Source organism: Ranitomeya imitator, chromosome 3 (assembly GCF_032444005.1).
Source record: "Ranitomeya imitator isolate aRanImi1 chromosome 3, aRanImi1.pri, whole genome shotgun sequence".
NCBI lineage: Eukaryota > Metazoa > Chordata > Amphibia > Anura > Dendrobatidae > Ranitomeya > Ranitomeya imitator.
Genome location: NC_091284.1, coordinates 655533030 through 655552206, shown reverse-complemented (window position 1 = coordinate 655552206; position 19177 = coordinate 655533030). Strand labels below are relative to the sequence as shown.

General features: G+C 42.1%; 1 protein-coding gene across 8 annotated transcripts in view; it reads left to right on the top strand.

Annotated features, from left to right (window-relative positions):
• ENOX1 (ecto-NOX disulfide-thiol exchanger 1) overlaps positions 1–19177 on the top strand; it is a 977400-nt gene that overhangs the window by 233249 nt on the left and 724974 nt on the right. For all 8 annotated transcript variants that reach the window (XM_069758240.1, XM_069758244.1, XM_069758249.1 and 5 more), the window contains exon 2: positions 9348–9421. The gene's annotated coding sequence lies outside the window, so the exon portion shown is untranslated. The remainder of the gene's footprint in view (positions 1–9347; positions 9422–19177) is intronic.

The window sequence follows — 19177 nt, the reverse complement described above, 5'->3', positions numbered from 1 at the left end:
CTCTTTTTGCCCCGTCCACATAGAGGCTCATTGCAGAAGACATTACTATGAACTTGGGGAAACACACGGTTAATCCTCCATAAAAATGTGCCTTTTAGTGTTAAATTTTAATAGAACAAATGCTAAAATCTCTATGAATTACAGCTTGATGTCCATGTGCAGCCAGATAGAATATATATAGGGAAAATGTTTCAATTCCCGCAACAGATGTGCATCTTGATGTAATGCCACAGATATTTTAATGAAGTCATGCAGAAACCTCATCAGATCATTGTCTTCTGTTCAGCCTCAAATATTATAATTTTTTTTTTTCTACAGATTTTAGAAATATGCTGTGTTATATTTTTGTTCTAGGATTTTCTGTATCTGATCAGATTTTAACTCTTCTTTTATCTAGCGCCATTTCTGTCAAACCTTATGTGCTGAGCATTGCAGCTCATTTCTCCTTTGCCCATAGATCCAAATGTATCTAAAAATATATTGACAGCTAAACTCTGAAGTAATACAATAGGGTTTGTATGCTAATTATAAATCGGAGATGCAAATTGATCAGTGGTAAATGGCTAATTGGTTATTTAATCATACCAATAGTTTATCCTCTCCGATATGTCTCTGTGTTTCTGATTGATGGCTGTTCAGAATGAATGGCGTCTGAATAGTGTTGCTCCAGTGATTTGGTCACACATGAATAATTTAATATCCAGTAATTTGTGCATATTGGGTAAAAGTTATTATTGTCCTAAACTTAGGGTAATAGTAGAGCAGTGCATTTCTCTCTTGATTCTGTACCCTGTATGATGAATATCCATAGAGGCATTTTATGAAGACACTTGATTAAAAGTTGGCATTTTTGCACTTTCAGGGAACCTGCAAAAGTTGTGGAATCGATGCAGATTTTCCGCTGCATAATGTCAACATTTAAACATCAAAACCAAATAGGTGTTACATGCAGATTTTGTAGAGACTTTCACCCCATGCGCTAATTTTTACATAGTAACATAGTATCATAGTTAGTAAGGCCGAAAAAAGACATTTGTCCATCCAGTTCAGCCTATATTCCATCATAATAAATCCCCAGATCTACGTCCTTCTACAGAACCTAATAATTGTATGATACAATATTGTTCTGCTCCAGGAAGACATCCAGGCCTCTCTTGAACCCCTCGACTGAGTTCGCCATCACCACCTCCTCAGGCAAGCAATTCCAGATTCTCACTGCTCTAACAGTAAAGAATCCTCTTCTATGTTGGTGGAAAAACCTTCTCTCCTCCAGACGCAAAGAATGCCCCCTTGTGCCCGTCACCTTCCTTGGTATTCATAATTCATAAAGAATTTGCATACTGCGAATTATAGTAGGTCAGTTGACACTGGGAGAATTTTTGCAGTGTGTAGATAGGATTTTTGAAGTCTCATTAACTTAGCTGGTACTGTATTACTGTGCAATGTAGCCTTACAAAACACTCGCTGTGTGTATGAAGCCTAATGACAAGATATGACCGTATAATATTCTGCCACAACGGCTGGTTATAGCCTGGGTTATGGTTTCCATTGCGGTGGATTGGACTCCGGGAAAAGAAAATGGCTGCCGGTCGGGTGCGGCGCAGATGGAGATCTCTGCACCGAGCTTTCGGGAGGTGAGATCTCAGTGCTGAGATCTCATCTCCCGAGATCTTGGTGCCGAGATCTCCATCTGCGCATGCGGCGTCCTCGGTTAACAGCCATTTTCCTGGAGTCCAGTGTACCATATAGGAAACCATGTCACTGTGCGGGGCTCTGGGCTTTCACAAGATGTCGGCAAATCCGCAGCAGCACCAAACACCCGCAGTGGCACGCCACACCACATATGCGAACACCCCCTCATTCCAGCCTGCGGCCAGGAAGGTATATTTGCATTATAAAACACCCTCCCCCATTTTCCTTCCAAATTTTGGGGAAAAATGTGCATCTTATTATCCGAAAAATATGGTATGTTGCAAATCAAGCTTTTGAGAATTCTTAGGTCTCTTCTTCAGTCATGGTATAGCAGAGTTTCTGAAGAAACACAAATATATGCACAAAAAATACAGAGGCATTGCATAATAAATGGACAATTAAATTAACCAAACAAACTGAGCTCGGAATGAATCCTTAATTGGATTAGAGTAGTGGTGTGAAATGTTTATAGTCCCAATATCCAAGTAAAGGTACCGTCACACTAAGCAACGCTGCAGCGATACCGACAACGATCCGGATCGCTGCAGCGTCGCTGTTTGGTCGCTGGAGAACTGTCACACAGACAGCTCTCCAGCGACCAACGATCCCGAGGTCCTCGGTAACCAGGGTAAACATCGGGTTACTAAGCGCAGGGCCGCGCTTAGTAACCCGATGTTTACTCTGGTTACCATCGTTAAAGTAAAAAAAACAACCACTACATACTTACCTACCGCTGTCTGTCCCTGGCGCTCTGCTTCTCTGTATTGGCTGTGAGCACAGCGGCCGGAAAGCAGAGCAGTGACGTCACCGCTCTGCTTTCCGGCTGCCCGGCGCTCACAGCCAGAGCAGAGCACAGCGCCGGGGACAGACAACGGTATGTAAGTATGTAGTGGTTGTTTTTTTTACTTTAACGATGGTAACCAGGGTAAACATCGGGTTACTAAGCGCGGCCCTGTGCTTAGTAACCCGATGTTTACCCTGGTTACCAGCGAAGACATCGCTGAATCGGTGTCACACACACCGATTCAGCAATGTCAGCGGGAGAGCCAGCGACGAAATAAAGTTCTGGACTTTCTTCCCCGATCAGCGACATCACAGCAGGGGCCTGATCGCTGCTGCCTGTCACACTGGACGATATCGCTAGCCAGGACGCTGCAATGTCACGGATCGCTAGCGATATCGTCCAGTGTGACGGTACCTTAAGATCAGAGGCCTGGTGCCCTCACGGTCTCTGGAGCAGTTTCCTCAGATTTTGTTTTAAAGGGAATCTGTCACCTCATTTTGCCGCTATAAACTGCGACCACCGCTATTTGGGGCTTATCTACAGCATTCTGCAATGCTGTAGATAAGCCCCCCCGATGTAACCTGAAAGATAATAATAATCTTTATTTTTAAATAATCTTTATTTTTATATAGCGCTAACATATTCCGCAGCGCTTTACAGTTTTGCACACATTATCATCACTGTCCCCGATGGGGCTCACAATCTACAATCCTTATCAGTATGTCTTTGGAATGTGGGAGGAAACCGGAGTGCCCGGAGGAAACCCACGCAAACACGGAGAGAACATACAAACTCTTTGCAGATGTTGTGTTGTCCTAGGTGGGATTAGAACCCAGGACCCCAGCTGCTGTGCTAACCACTGCGCCACCGTGAGCGCTGCCCGTCCTCTGTCCTCATTTGCAGTCTAGCTGACTGCGCCTGTGCGGCCGCCCTGCCCGAGATCCCGCCCCGCAGTGTCTTCTGATTTATTCTCACTGCAGGGCTGGGATTCTTGGGCATGCGCAGTGCATATCTTCGCCTCTCACTCATCTCCCTCCGCCTTCTTCAGACTGTGCTGCATCAGCTGATCCCTAATCACCGTGGCGTTGCATTTGGGAAGGTTCCATGCGATGCCATGGTGATACAGTCTGAAGAAGGCGGAGGGAGATGAGTGAGAGGCGAAGATATACACTGCGGATGCCCAAGGCATGAGAAAAGAGCGCAGGTGCCGACTCATTTGAAAACCGCGCTGAGGAGGCGGCGCCCGGCGCCAAGAGAACGTGAGTGACGGCGGTGCTGCGTTTGCAGCAGGGGGGGAAAGACCTGCCTCCAGGACTGATTCAAGGTATTTGGGACAAATTATAAAATGGATTATTTCTAAAGTTACAGCACCAATAACTAAAAGAGCCACCTTGTCAGGATGCAGCATTAGTGCTGCACAAGTTGGGGGAGGGGGGGTGACAGGTTCCCTTTAAAGACTGTAATAAATTTGTTTTCCCAAACCCTTCAATATTTTTGTGATTTAAATTTGCCTTTTAATATGACCACTTTCATATTATTTATGCTGTGTCCTGGACCACAGAAATGTTTGGCCAACGGTAAATTGGTGTTTGTGTCCATAACTGTGTGGCTATGAGACCTCTTCTGTTTCTCCCACGTACAGACCCCCCAATAGGACATATAGTGCACAGAATTAAGTGCACCACATTGGAAGAGAAACATGTAACTGTCCCCGGGAATCTTGTAGAATATTTATCTTCAGATACTTTGTTATACGCTGCTTGAGAAAGACTTAAGAAGTCTCCGCTTGCTTTGCAACATAATTTATTTTTGTTAACTATTACAAGGTATCATAGCTAAAAGATGGTGTTTTTCCCACTGAGAGCATTCTATTTTTTCAGTTGGCTAACATGGTGCCAAACCCTTATTTTTTCCTCCTTTAAGTGAAATAGACACATTTGCACAATGCTCATGTCCCCAGGTCTGCTCAGGCCGATGTTCCACTGAACATGATGGACTCTTGAGTGTCTTCTGCTTGGAGAGATTTTTGAGTTCTGTAAACCTGGCAATTCCGCTGATGAGGTTAACAGCAGACTGACCTTGAAGAATCTCTACGCATGGATGTTCATTTATGTAAATTGCTTTGCTGTCATGTGGGTGAAAGCAGCTGACATTATTATTGATGTCCCGCTTATTGAACATAACCAGAGCACCTTCCTACCGTCTGCATGGTGATAAAAGGTAGATCAAGCCATGGCTGTCCATGAGAGATGCTAAAAGGGGTCACCTTGCCAATACATCTGCTGCCTGCTGTGCTATTAAAATGCATTGATTTTCCCATTGACTGCCTGTCTCATAATAATTATCGTTTTTGGTATTGCTGCTGTCACAGAAGTGATTTGTTTTACAGTGTGTGCTATATATCTGCTTTAAACTCCAGTAAACGATGCAGCCCTGTTATGCATTGGATTCATTAATGGCGAGATAAGATAAATTCCCCTACAATTGTAAGAATATGAAATATGTTGCAGAACGATGCATCATTGCTCCTGGAACGATTCTCTAAAGCATCGACTGCAGAATCCAGGTTATGTTAGAGCTGCGCTCACTAGTTCTGGGCTGTTATATCAGATATGAATAAGGGGTTTTTCTATTTGTAATATTTTCTATCTGTAGTATCCTTTAAAATTCCATTTATTTATTTTTATTTTTGGGGGGCTAAAACAGACATAAATTGTTGTTTCATATAAATTACAGTACTTCTTTTTTTTTTGTTGTTGTTGCAATTATTAGTATGATTTTACTACTGAAACGGGAGGTGGTAGAGGTTGTAGTACAACAATTAAAATGATAATAACCAACATGGAGAACATAAAGCTTTAGTCACACTAAACGACTTACCAACGATCCCAACCAGCGATACGACCTGGCCGTGATCGTTGGTAAGTCGTTGTGTGGTCGCTGGGGAGCTGTCACACAGACAGCTCTCTCTAGCGACCAACGATCAGGGGAACGACTTCGGCATCGTTGAAACTGTCTTCAACGATGCCGAAGTCCCCCTGCAGCACCCGGGTAACCAGGGTAAACATCGGGTTACTAAGTGCAGTGCCACGCTTAGTAACCCGATATTTACCATGGTTACCATTGTAAAAGTAAAAAAAACAACAACTATATACTCACATTCTGATGTCTGTCACGTACCCCGCCGGCGTCCACAGGGTTAAAACTGCTTTCGGCAAGAGTGCTGCTAATGCACGCGCTGCTGCCGAGAGCTTCCCTGCACTGACTGTCAGCGCCGGCAGTAACAGTGTGTGCTCTGCTTTACGGCCGGCGCTGACAGTCAGTGCAGGGAAGCTCTCGGCCGGAGCGCGTGCATTAGCAGCGCTCCTGCCGAAAGCAGTTTTAACCCTGTGGACGCCGGGGGACGTGACAGACATCAGAATGTGAGTATGTACTGTTTTTTTTTTTTTTTTTACTTTTACACTGGTAACCAGGGTAAATATCGGGTTACTAAGCGCGGCCCTGCGCTTAGTAACCCGATATTTACCCTGGTTACAAGTGAACACATCGCTGGATCGGCGTCACACACGCCGATCCAGCGATGACAGCGGGTGATCAGCGACCAAAAAATGGTCCTGATCATTCCCCAACGATCTCCCAGCAGGGGCCTGATTGTTGGTCGCTGTCAAACATAACAAGATCGTTAGCGGGATCGTTGCTACGTCACCAAAAGCGTGACGTTGCAACGATATCGTTAACGATATCGTTATGTGTGACTCCAGCTTAACTGTTACCTGACCACAGGGCTCTATAACCAATTGGAAAAGAGTGCATAAATGGAAGAATAAACGGAGTAAAAATGTCCAGGGTATAATAAAAGGTATACCGTACATTTATTCAAAGTACAAATAACATGGAAATAACCATGTAATGCATAATAGATCAATTTACACAAGATCTTTAAGAGAAAGGAGAAGAGATCAGGTAGAGAATGGCAAAATGTCAATATTGCATAAAAAATCGGGTATTTACCTGCTCATAGTAGGAAGGTGCATAGTGTGTATGTAAACCTATGAGTGATGGTGGTGCCTTGGGGGAAGGAAAAGTGTGACAGGACTCCATGCAATATCAGTGCTTAGAGCCAAAAGGACTCCCGGGAGCCCACCCCAATTATCACTATAAACGCTTATCCATCATGAGATGCAAAAAAGACGCGCCAGTAGCCCCAACGCGTGTTTCGCGACGGCTTCGTCAGGGGGCCGTGCGATACTAGGATCTATACAGACCTATCCAAAGTCTCAGTAAAATCTTCCTGGTATGTGTTTTATCAGTGCTTTTTCCTTTCGTGGTACTCAGTTTAGTTTGATCATTATGGTGCAGAGCATGTGATTATTTTTCTGTGATTTTGGAATTTTATAGAGAACTGCAATTGCCGAAATTTATTGCAAAAAGCAACCGCAAAAAAAAAAAGATAATCTACCTTAAGACTATTTTGGCTTTCTCATCTTGTACAAACATACTGTTGATAGTTCTGCTGCATGTGCTATTGCCAAGAGTACAATTTTCCAGGCATGAGCTCCCAGTAGTCCATATTGTGTAGACCACCCATGGGAATGAGCACTGGTGTTTCTTTAGTCAGATTTGGTGAAATTCACCGTACTACTGCCACGACTCCTGCCATTCAGAATGATGCCTCAGCATGAATGAATCACAGGTACTATGATCTGGATAGCCTAAAGAAGTTCTATGGGGAATAGAAATTGTTTTAAAAATAACAAAGGTACTTTATAAAATAGATTTAAGAATACAGTGCTGATAGGTTAAGACTACGTTCACACTAGCCTTTTTATGTTCTATTTTGACCCTTCAAAAATGGATCTATTGCATCACTGACGTAAATGGAAGCTGAGGGAGACCATGGATCATTATGGGGATCTTTTGGGTGCCTCTTTTTAGAACGAAAGAAAAGTTCAGCATTCAAAATCTTTTTCTTCCATGCTAAAAACGGACACATAACAGAATCCAGGTGGGCTGCATAATAATAGATGGGGTCCTCCTGCTTTTGTTTAGATAACTTGTGCAACAGATCTGTTTTAGACATTTTTTTTGCTTCTTAGAAACCGGCCATTGGAATGTCCAAGTGCAAGTGAATGCGAAAGACCCATTTAGATGAGCCGATGATTGGGAAAATGCACATTCCCAACTACGTTCCACCTGACAGGCTGGAAGACACCTGTTGAATGAGCAAAGCACTCCTACATTGGGTGCAGTGTTTTTTTAAATGGCCTTTAAAACTAATTTTTTATCAGACATCGCCCTGTATAAACAGATGATGTTCTGCCAATGCCATGATATTCTATGGGCAGAGAGCAATCCTATTAATGATTGTTTTGTGCACATACAGTTGTGATTAACCTTTCTAACCCAGCCAGGAAATGACCGTTGGTCGGCTTTCATTTAGCCAATCGACAGTTATATAAAGAGGACCTTATAAAAATTCCTGAGCTTCCCGGATTTTGCCACTTTTTTCCATTTTGCGCTGTGTAACTCCATTAGTGTTATTCACATTTGTTGCTTTTGGAGCTCACTATGTGGCATCTCTGCTTGCAGTTCAACTGGGTGTTTCCTCACTGTCTTTTTTTGGGGTGGCATGTTCCTGCCAGAAGCTGCAAATCCTAGCTTGGCAGCTGATCTAGCAGTCGGGTATGTTTCTACGGTCAGTACATCTGCAGCGTCCAATCCACAGCGGGCAGATGTTACAGCATAGTGGATGGGATTTTATGAAATCCCAACTCCACTATGCGTGCAGGGACACCTCTGTTTTCCCTGCGTAAACGGACATGCGGCTCGTTTTTCCAGACCGCAGCATGTCTATTTATCATTTATCAGTCTCTGCAAGATAAATATCACAGTCCAGTGTATGGATGGCCCATTCAAAAAACTTAAACCATAATCAGGTTCCTCGCATCATGTTCTCATACACTTTATGCAGTTAATAGCCTCTGTGTCTGTACTGTTACATACTTAGTCTGTTTAACTGGTTCATGCAGCTTTACATGATCACCTGAGCCTTACACTATGGCTGGTCCGAACAACGAAATCCACCTCTCGTGTCTCCCCTTTTCCTCCTAGTTTGTAAGCTTGTGAGCAGGGCCCTCCCTCCTCTTAGTTTCTATTTTGAACTGTGATTATTGTTATGCTGTAATGTATTGTCTGTACAAGTCCCCTCTATAATTGTAAAGCGCTGTGGAATATGTTTGTGCTATATAAATGAAAATTATCATTATTATTAATGTATGGGATGCGGTGATTCCGCAAGGTTCAGCGAACACGTGCGGAATCACCGCACGTCCAAAAGCTGGCAGTGCTTTGGACAGAGCTGCGCCCAAAGCGCTGCCAATTCTGACCGTGGAAACATAGCCTTAGATGCTACTGAGCAGTGATTGACTACATCAGGGAAAGGTGAAAGCGCACTGCCCCCTGAGATTGGACAGAAAGTAGAGAATTCACATACTGCACTCAAGAAGCCACAAACGTGCAGTGCTTTGGAATATATATTTTTTTCTTTTTTTTTTTCTAGTATATTAGAAAATGTGGCAGACTACTATTTCTATTCAGAGGTTAACCAGTAAAAATGTTTAATTTCCAAAGAAGTCTGTCGAAAGCGGGGACTTCTGTGGGGCTTATACCCTGTACGGCTATAAAGGGGCCTATGTTGGAAAAACCTTAGTGTAATACCATCAGGTAAAGGATCTGAAGCCATATGCATTGAGCCTTGGTTCTTCTGATATTTGTAGACTTGTTTTTTTAAGAATAACATGTATACTAATAAGCTAATACCTTGGGACTTATTACCGCTTCATAAATAAATATCATCTTGTTATTTCACCAGGTTTTATGCTTCATCCCAGAGCTGCATTGAAGGACCCTAGCAACGGTTAGCTGAGGAATACAATACATCACAAGGTAATGAGTCCTCTTAATATCGCTGCATATTAATACCCATCCCATGTGCATTATTAGGGAAAAAGAGCAAATGTGCATTAGGAAAGACGAGGCTCGTGCATGACTGCGGCAGTATTACACAGTTCTACAATGTACCAGTGATGCTAATACCACAATGACATCTATGGTACGACACTGGTGTAACGCTTCTGAGCAAGGTTTTTTTTGCGTCATTTGAAAACGTAAGATTCAATGAATTACCCTCTCAGTAACGTAATATTCTGTCTGCACTAAATACAGATTTTACCGGGGAATTAAGAATTTTGAGGAGAAAGAAGCAGATTCCTCTGATAAGATATCTTGCAAAGTTGCTTAATTTCATGTGCACTATTGATTTCTGAAATAAAAATTAAAATGATGGTTAGTTATTAGTTAGGAGTTGTCCGATCTAGAATGACAAGACTTATGAATGACTGCAGACTTATGAACGCACACGTTGTACTCTGTGCGGAGCGCCGGTGTCTGCAGTGGGAACGGCGGTCAAGTATGCGATATGCATGGTCCCGGCCAGAATCCATCTAGTTGGCACGTGCCCACTAGTCCAGTTCTGGCTGGGAGTCTTTATATCACATACTTAATGACTGGACATCCTCATTAAGAATAGATATCTGGTAGATGGGTGTAGAATTAGACTACATCTAGATATCTACTTTACAGTGACTACGTGGATTATAGGTACCATGTTGTGTGATCTATCTCCTGTTTTATGGTAAATTCAGTGTTATCTGTACATAGGTGTTCCTTTTCATTGCAGTCTGGCCTGTAATGATAATGAAAAGTGTTTTGGGAAGTTAAAAGGGTATTCCCAGCTCCAAGATCCTATCCCAATATATAGTAGGTGTAATAATAATATTAGCAAATGCCTCCAATTAGAAATGTACTATAGTTCTTCAGATTCGCTATGTCTTACCCCATGTGCAGGGCATTGCAGTAGTTTAGGTATCCATGGTTACATAGTGAATCTGAAGAACTACACTACATTTCTAATTGGAGCCATTTGTTGTTAATATTATTAATAATAATAATAATAATAATATTATTGTAATTAATAATAATAATAAATTATTCCTACTACATATTTGGATAGGATTTTGCAGATGGGATTACCCCTTTAAGATGTTCAGAACCATGCAAGTTGGCAAATCAATACTTTTCAAGCAGCTCCGTATTTACATTGTTCATCCTGTACTTTATGGGACTTTGTACATGTCAAATGCAGAGGGATTAATATATTGCCTTCAAGCCGAGTTTACACCGTTGTACTAAAACTAGGGCCAGTAACATCTGCATAATGCGGACATGACTGACTCCATACACAGTTCTGTGTGCTTGTCCACACAGTGACCAATCCCAAAAGCTGCCTGCTATTGGTACAGCATAGTCTGTTTTGTGTATCAGTCCAGTGAATTGTGATTTCCCCCTCCCCCACTAACCCATTAGGCCAAGTTCATATGACTGTATTTAGTCTGTGGAATAAATGGACAGCGCTCTGACTAGTGTTATTTAATGGGAATGTTCACAGGAGTGTCTGTGATTTTTTTTTTTTTTTTTTTTTTTTAACTGCGCATACAAAAAAGTCGCAATATGAACTCCATAGGTTCACAAAACAAAAAATCGAATTCCATTCAGAGCCACCGCACAACATCCGATTTTTACGGATGCATTGCAGTTTAACATAGGAAGCTGTATTTAGTCTTATAAATTAACTGCTGCTGTGTAAGAATGGCCTGTATACTGATGACAAACGAGAAAAAAAATCACCTGAGTGTTTTGCACAAAACTCTGACAATTTTTTTTTTTCCGTATGCTGACACACACACACACACACACACACACACACACACACACACACACACACACACACACACACACACACACACACACACACACACACACACACACACAGCGATGTGAAAAGTGGCAGGTGTGCACTGGCACCGCAGTTATTACTGTATCAGTGGGGATAATGGCCAAAAATGCAGAGTCTGCAGGACACCACCCTCAGGGGTGACGGGTTATTCTTTTTTGCACTCTAAAATAAACACACAAAATCAAACCCAGCAAAGTGCACTACAGAAGCATTTTCCTCCTTAACCACTTAGCGACCGCCAATACGCCTTTTAACGGCGGCCGCTAAGTGTACTTAAACCACAGCGCCGTTAATTAACGGCGCTGTGGAGAAAGTAAATAGAGCCCCCCAGAGTCGGATTTTCTCCGGGGTCTCGGCTGCCGGGGGTAGCCGACACCCCAGAGAACATGATTCGGGTTTTTTTTTACCCACCCCGCTTTTGCGATCGCCGGTAATTAACCGTTTACCGGCGATCGCAAAGAAAAAAAAAAACGCGATTTCTTTTTATTTTCTGTCCTCCGATGTGATCGCACATCAGAGGACAGAGAAAATGGGAGAAAAGGGGTCCCAGATAGCCCCCCGATACTCACCTGTCTCCCCCGATGCTCCTCGTGGCTCCCGGTGGGCGCAGCCGTCATAAAAATGGCGGGCGCATGCGCAGTGCGCCCGCCGTCCGGCCCCGGGAGAATCTTTGGGGTCTCGGCTACCGGGGGTAGCATCCGCTGCCCAATCTATGTCCTGGGGAGGAGGGGGCGGAGTTACGGCCACGCATGCGCGGTCAGAAGTGGCGGATGCGACGTACAAAAAAACGTTACATTGAACGTTTTTTTTTGTGCTGACGGTCCGCCAAAACACTGATCCAGTGCACGACGGACGCGACGTGTGGCCATCCGTCACGATCCGTCGGCAATACAAGTCTATGGGCAAAAAACGCATCCTGCGGGCACATTTGCAGGATCCGTTTCTTGTCCAAAACGACGGATTGCGACGGATGCCAAACGACGCAAGTGTGAAAGTAGCCTTAGGGTTAGGGTTGGGGCTAAAGTTAGGGCTAGGGTTGGGGCTAAAGTTAGGGTTAGAGTTGGGATTAGGGTTTGGATTAGGGTTGGTATTAGGGTTAGGGTTGGCATTAGGGTTACGCTTGGGATTAGGGTTAGGTTTGGGATTAGGGTTCAGGTTAGGGTTGTGATTAGGGGTGTATTGGGATTAGGGTTAGGTTTGAGGTTAGGGTTGAGATTAGGATTAGGGGTGTGTTGGATTTAGGGTTTTGATTAGGGTTATGGTTAGGGTTGACATTAGGGTTGTTTTAGGGTAAGGGTTGTGATTATGGTTAGGGTTAGTGATTAGGATTATGGATCAGGTTGGGATTAGGGTTAGGGGTGTGTTGGGGTTAGGGTTGGAGCTAGAATTGGGGGCTTTCCACTGTTTAGGTACATCAGGGGGTCTCCAAACACGACAGCCAATTTTGCGCTCAAAAAGTCAAATGGTGCTCCCTCCCTTCTGAGCTCTGCCGTGCGCCCAAACAGTGGGTTACCCCCACATATGGGGCATCAGCATACTCGGGATAAATTGGACAACTTCTGGGGTCCAATTTCTCTTGTTACCCTTGTGAAAATAAAAACTTGGGGGCTACAAAATCCTTTTTGTGGAAAAATATATATATATTTTTTTTTATAACTCTGCATTATAAACTTCTGTGAAGCACTTGGGCATTCTAAGTTCTCACCACACATCTAGATAAGTTCCTTGGGGGGTCTAGTTTCCAAAACGGGGTCACTTGTGGGGGGTTACTACTGTTTAGGTACATCAGGGGCTCTGCAATCGCAACATAATGCCCACAGACCATTCTATCAAAGTCTGCATTTCAAAAAGGCGCTCCTTCCCTTCCGAGCTCTGCCGTGCGCCCAAACAGTGGTTTACCCCCACATATGGTGCATCAGCGTACTCGGGATAAATTGGACAACAACTATTGCAGTCCAATTTCTCCTGTTACCCTTGTGAAAATAAAAACTTGGGGGCTACAATATCTTTTTTGTGGAAATTTTTTTTTTTTTTTAATTTTCACGACTCTGCATTCTAAACTTCTGTGAAGCACTTGGGCATTCAAAGTTCTCACCACACATCTAGATAAGTTCCTTGGGGGGTCTAGTTTCCAAAATGGGGTCACTTGTGGGGGATTTCTACTGTTTAGGCACGTCAGGGGCTCTCCAAACGCGACATGGCGTCCGATCTCAATTCCAGCCAGTTCTACATTGAAAAAGTAAAACGGCACTCTTTCTCTTCCAAGCTCTGCGGTGCGCCCAAACAGTGGTTTACCCCCACATATTGGGTATCGACGTACTCAGGAGAAATTGCACAACAACTTTAGTGGTCCAATTTCTCCTGTTACCCTTGTGAAAATAAGAATTTGTGGGCGAAAAGATCATTTTTGTGTAAAGAAAGCGATTTTTTTATTTTCACGGCTCTACGTTATAAACTTCTGTGAAGCACTTGGGGGTTCAAAGTGCTCACCACACATCTAGATAAGTTCCTTAAGGGGTCTAGTTTCCAAAATGGGGTCACTTGTGGGGGATTTCTACTGTTTAGGCACATCAGGGGCTCTCCAAACGTGACATGGCGTCCGATCTCAATTCCAGCCAATTCTGCATTGAAAAAGTCAAACGGCGCTCCTTCACTTCTAAGTTCTGCGGTGCGCCCAAAAAGTGGTTTACCCCCACATATGGGGTATTGGCGTATTCAGGAGAAATTGCATAACAAAATTTATGGTTACATTTCTGTTTTTACACTTGTGAAAATAAAAAAAATGGTTCTGAATTAAAATGTTTGCAAAAAAAAGTTAAATGTTCATTTTTTCCTTCCACATTGTTTCAGTTCCTGTGAAGCACGTAAAGGGTTAATAAACTTCTTGAATGTGGTTTTGAGAACCTTGAGGGGTGCAGTTTTTAGAATGGTGTCACACTTGGGTATTTTCTATCATATAGACCCCTCAAAATGACTTCAAATGTGATGTGGTCCCTAAAAAAAAAAATGGTGTTGTAAAAATGAGAAATTGCTGGTCAACTTTTAACCCTTATAACTCCCTAACAAAAAAAAAATTTTGTTTCCAAAATTGTGCTGATGTAAAGTAGACATGTGGGAAATGTTATTTATTAACTATTTTTCGTGACATATCTCTCTGATTTAAGGGCATAAAAATACAAAGTTTGAAAATTGCAAAATTTTAAAAATTTGCGCCATATTTCCGTTTTTTTCATAAATAATCGCAAGTAATATCGAAGAAATGTTACCACTAACATGAAGTACAATATGTCACGAAAAACACTCAGAATCAGCGGGATCCGTTGAAGCGTTCCAGAGTTATAACCTCATAAAGTGACAGTGGTCAGAATTGCAAAAATTGGCTCAGTCATTTAGTACCAAATTGGCTCTGTCACTAAGGGGTTAAATCAACAGGAAACTTATTCATAGCGTTTTCAGCACATTTGGATGTGGATCAAAATGTATTCCAAGATCCTCGAGAAATAACTCTGTGAACAAGCCCTTACAAGAAAGCCTGTGTACACTCTGCGTCTGTAGCTGTATATCTTTACATCTTGCTTCTGAAAATAAAGCGAGAGGCATAAAATATCTTTCCTGCTTTGTCAGTAACAGAGACTGACACCTTCTTCTTCTCCAGTAACAAAGCGTTACTTGCATTCCTTTTCCATAATTTCCATTGTTGCGCTTGAAAACCTGATCTGCTATGGTTGCAGTTTCATGAATGCATATGTATTATATCCTAGGACTCTCATGAAAGAAATATGTGCTTGAAGAATTTGATTTAGCTGCAAAAATATCCACACTATGTTTTTACTTTCAGTCACAACATATAAGTGTCTGAGTTGTCGACAGTAAACTAGAGGGCCAGCAGGGAATATTTGGGGTGTACGTTCTTGCCCTACTGTCAGAACTTTAGGTAGGTCTTTAGGCCAGAGATGACATGTTCCTATTAGATTGACTAGAATGAGGAGGCTCAGGACTTTTTATTTTTTAACTAGACGGTTGTTGACCCAAAAAGGTACAGTGCAGAAAACGACGACGGCCTCTTAATTCTCCGAAATTGGAATGCACCGATCACTGATGGAATATTTCCATTGGAATGTCCTTCCAAACATATATTTTGCTCCCAAAATCCTTATAGAATGAAAAAAAGAAACTTTAGATTCTTCGGCTGGGCACACCACGTCTGAGCCCCCTTTCCTGATGGTTGGGGTTAGTGTCTCAATCAGGATTTAAAATGTCCCTCAATGGAGCCATAGATTTTGATTCAACACATGGAGCCAGATTCATATATAATGTTTGATGTGTTTTTGCCTTTTTTTCATTTGCATCTGATCTTCTTTTTTTTCTATTATACATGTCTGGGGCTTATTTAGGTTTTCAGTGATTCATCCTTTTCGACTTGATTTTAGTATGTACTCCAGTTCCCCGTCCCTCAATTGATTTTATTTATTCCATAAAGTATGACACACATCTATCATACCTTTTGCCCTAAAAATGTCACAAAACTGATCAAAAGCAAAATAAAGAGCATTTTGATTTTGTGCAACATTTTAAGGAATTTAACAAAAAAAACAAAAAAAACCCTGAAATACCACAAGACAAAAAAAGAAAATTGACTTGGGAAACCCTATGAGGGATGAATCTGCCCGCAGAGTCTAACACATGCAACTCTGGATTCTAGTTTATTTTTCTTTTTGTCTGGCGGTGTCCGTCTTTTATCTGAACACATTAGCGTGAGAAGCTATGCTATTGTGTCTGGATTAAAATCTGTGATTTGGACTTCGTTAGTCTAGTTGAAGTCTGTGTGAGATATCTCAAAACTGATGCAAAGGAAAGCAGGTTCTTATGGGAATCTACTCCAGGCTGATTCATTCTCTTATTTCCCAGAGATTCTGTGAAATATTAAAGCAGAACTGATATTTGCTAATTACACCACTTTATCTTTGCATCAGTTTTGATACATCTCCATATATGACTATTGGGGAGGATGGGGTCCACTTTTTTGGGTGGTTCATATGGAAGTTGATGATGTCTGAGGGTCAGACGTGGCTTGAGTCTTGCCTACGCCTTATTTCTATCACCCATTTATCTCTTCTCTGAATGCAGCATAAGATTGGACATTGACTCATAAGGGTAATCCGGGACTTCTGTCTCTATTGTAATTGTGCTTCTTTTACTTTATTTTTATTAAAAAGAAAACCATGCAGGCTTCTTACAGGTCACCGGTATATCCGCGTACCTGTATGTATTCATGCTTGTACCCATGCCCTTGTATCTGGCCATCACCTCCTGGAAGAAAACATTTGTTCTATTCAGAGAACAAGAAAATAGAAACCTGGTTTATATTATGCTTCTTTTTTTAAAATTTAATTCCAAATATGAGAAAATGTTTCAAACATCTTTAAAGGGTCTTCTGGGACCTACAACTAAGCGTTGTGTTATATCAGTGTCTAAACTTTCAGCTACAGACCTGTCAAAACCAAACTCTGTTCAGGCAAGGATACTCGTATATTTTACCATGAGCGCATCTGGCGCTTGTGTTCTCTAACCTTGTCTGTCACAGAGAACCCTTTTTTAGGCTACATTCCCACAGTGAGCGTTCTGGTGAGTTTTGGATGTTACAGAATTTCTGCACCCATTAAGTACGGTAGGTTACTTGCATTTTTTTTTTAAAAATACGCAGCATGAAAAACTCACCAAGAACTCATTGTGGGAATGTAGCCTAAGATCTTCTGGCAACAAAGCTAGTAAAGATATTTTATATTACTAGGGTCTCGTTCATACATCTGTGGTTTAACTCGTTTGTAAAAACACGGACCATTGTTCATCTGTTTAGACAAGATTTTCATCAGAGTTTGGTCAGTGCCAGTTTTTACCATAAGTGATTTTTTTTCCACTGATGGTGAAAAAAAGATTGCAAAGCATCTCCTACACTTTACATTGTTAATCACGGACAGTATGCATGTGCCAACAGCGATTTTCATGGACCCATAGACAAGTATGAGTAATTTTCATTGTTGACTTGGATCAAAAACGGACATGTCTACATGATTCTTTGGCGGACTGCAAAAACCCCCCACTGATACGAAAAGAACCATAGCTTATAGCAAGTGTGCTCTCTGTGGAAAATCACGGATAGAACACGTACGTCACTCACAGACCTCTGAAGGAGTCCTAATAACCGATTAGGCCAAGTGCCCCATTGTCGGGGGCCAATCCTTCATGGATCTAACATCTTCACTAATGGTTCTATTCTCCCCACATGCAGTCTAGTAACTGGAGCAGTGCGTGTGATGGGAGCTGGCTGACAGCTTATTTCAATAGCCAAGCCAGCCTCCATCTGTGTCTTGGTAGTTGGTTTAGCTATTAAATAGGCAGTCAATGGCTTCCATCACACACAGCTCTGGTCTCCTGCTGAAACCGGAACTGCAGCCCTGTGTTGAGGACAGGACCAGAAGCAGAGCTGGACCATGGATGGACCAGTTTCCCAACAATGCAGGCACCTGGCCCAGCTGATCTATATTAGTAAGTCATCTAAACTACTAGCTTGTTTGTGTATTTTTTGTCTGTAAGTTTCTGTATAGTGCTGCTTGTATTTCGTGGATGGATTCTCCCCAGCTTATAGACTAGTCACACCATGCCACTTTCTGTTGGTGTTTGTTTGGCCAAGCTGTGGCCGTGAAGATGACACTTTCAGTTTTCATACTTTTTGGAGTGCTTTTATTGTGCCATAGAAAGTAGTGATGAGCGAATATACTCGTTATCCGAGATTTCTCGAGCATGCTGGGGATCCTCTGCGTATTGTTTAGTGCTCGGAGATTGTTTTCCTCACCTCAGCTGAATGATTTACATCTGTTAGCCAGCTTGATTATGTGTAGGGATTCCTTAGCAACCAGGCAAACCCCACATGTACTTATGCTGGCTAACAGATGTAAATCATTCAGCTGCGGCTATGAAAATTAAATCTCCGAGCACTAAAAAATACTCGGAGGACACCCGAGTGTGCTCGGGAAATTCTCTAGTAACGAGTATATTCGCTCATCACTAAACGAAAGGCTTATCTCCTGAAAAGAGCACAATGACAGACTTCCCGAGGATTCCCTTTTGATTATTATTGTTTTGCGGTATTAATAAAATCCCACCAGATAATTGAAATTGCGGTGGATCAAGGTAAGAAAATAATATTCCTTTCTGAGATGGTTCATTAGACAACTATGAGCCGCTCATGCACGGACTGTGTAATACTAGTGGCTTTAGTGTTTTTTGTACATTCTTATTTTCTTTATGATATTTATGGTATTTGAGGACACGTTCGCCATTTTTCAAGACAATTTTTTTTTAATTGCAAGGAAAGCATTTTGCCACTATGACGTTACATATTTATCATTCAGCAGCTAAATACTACAAGGGGAATTAGTGATGTTTGTTCATGAACAGCTTGTCCAAAGATGTGTACTGTAGGTAAAGTGTTTTCTCATTTCCCATAGACGTTGTCAAAGCAGATTGAATGCCTGCCCACCAAGGTGGAGATTTCCCCTTTTCTTGCCTACACAATCCTATCTCTAGCATCAGAGGGAAATGTAAAGATTATACTATACAACAAAGTATAAAAGTAAAACCTCAAAATCCAAATGACTCTTAGGAAAGTGTGTTTCCCATAATGGACATTTATTGCTTAATTATAGGATGCGTAATACATATTCATTTTGTCACTTCCCTTATATCGCTGGAACAGGCGTTTTAAGCACACCCTTTCTGAGAGAGGTGTTTAAATGGAGGGGTGTTTGAGCATGCACCATACCACCTCTCTGCTAGCTCTCCGGGGC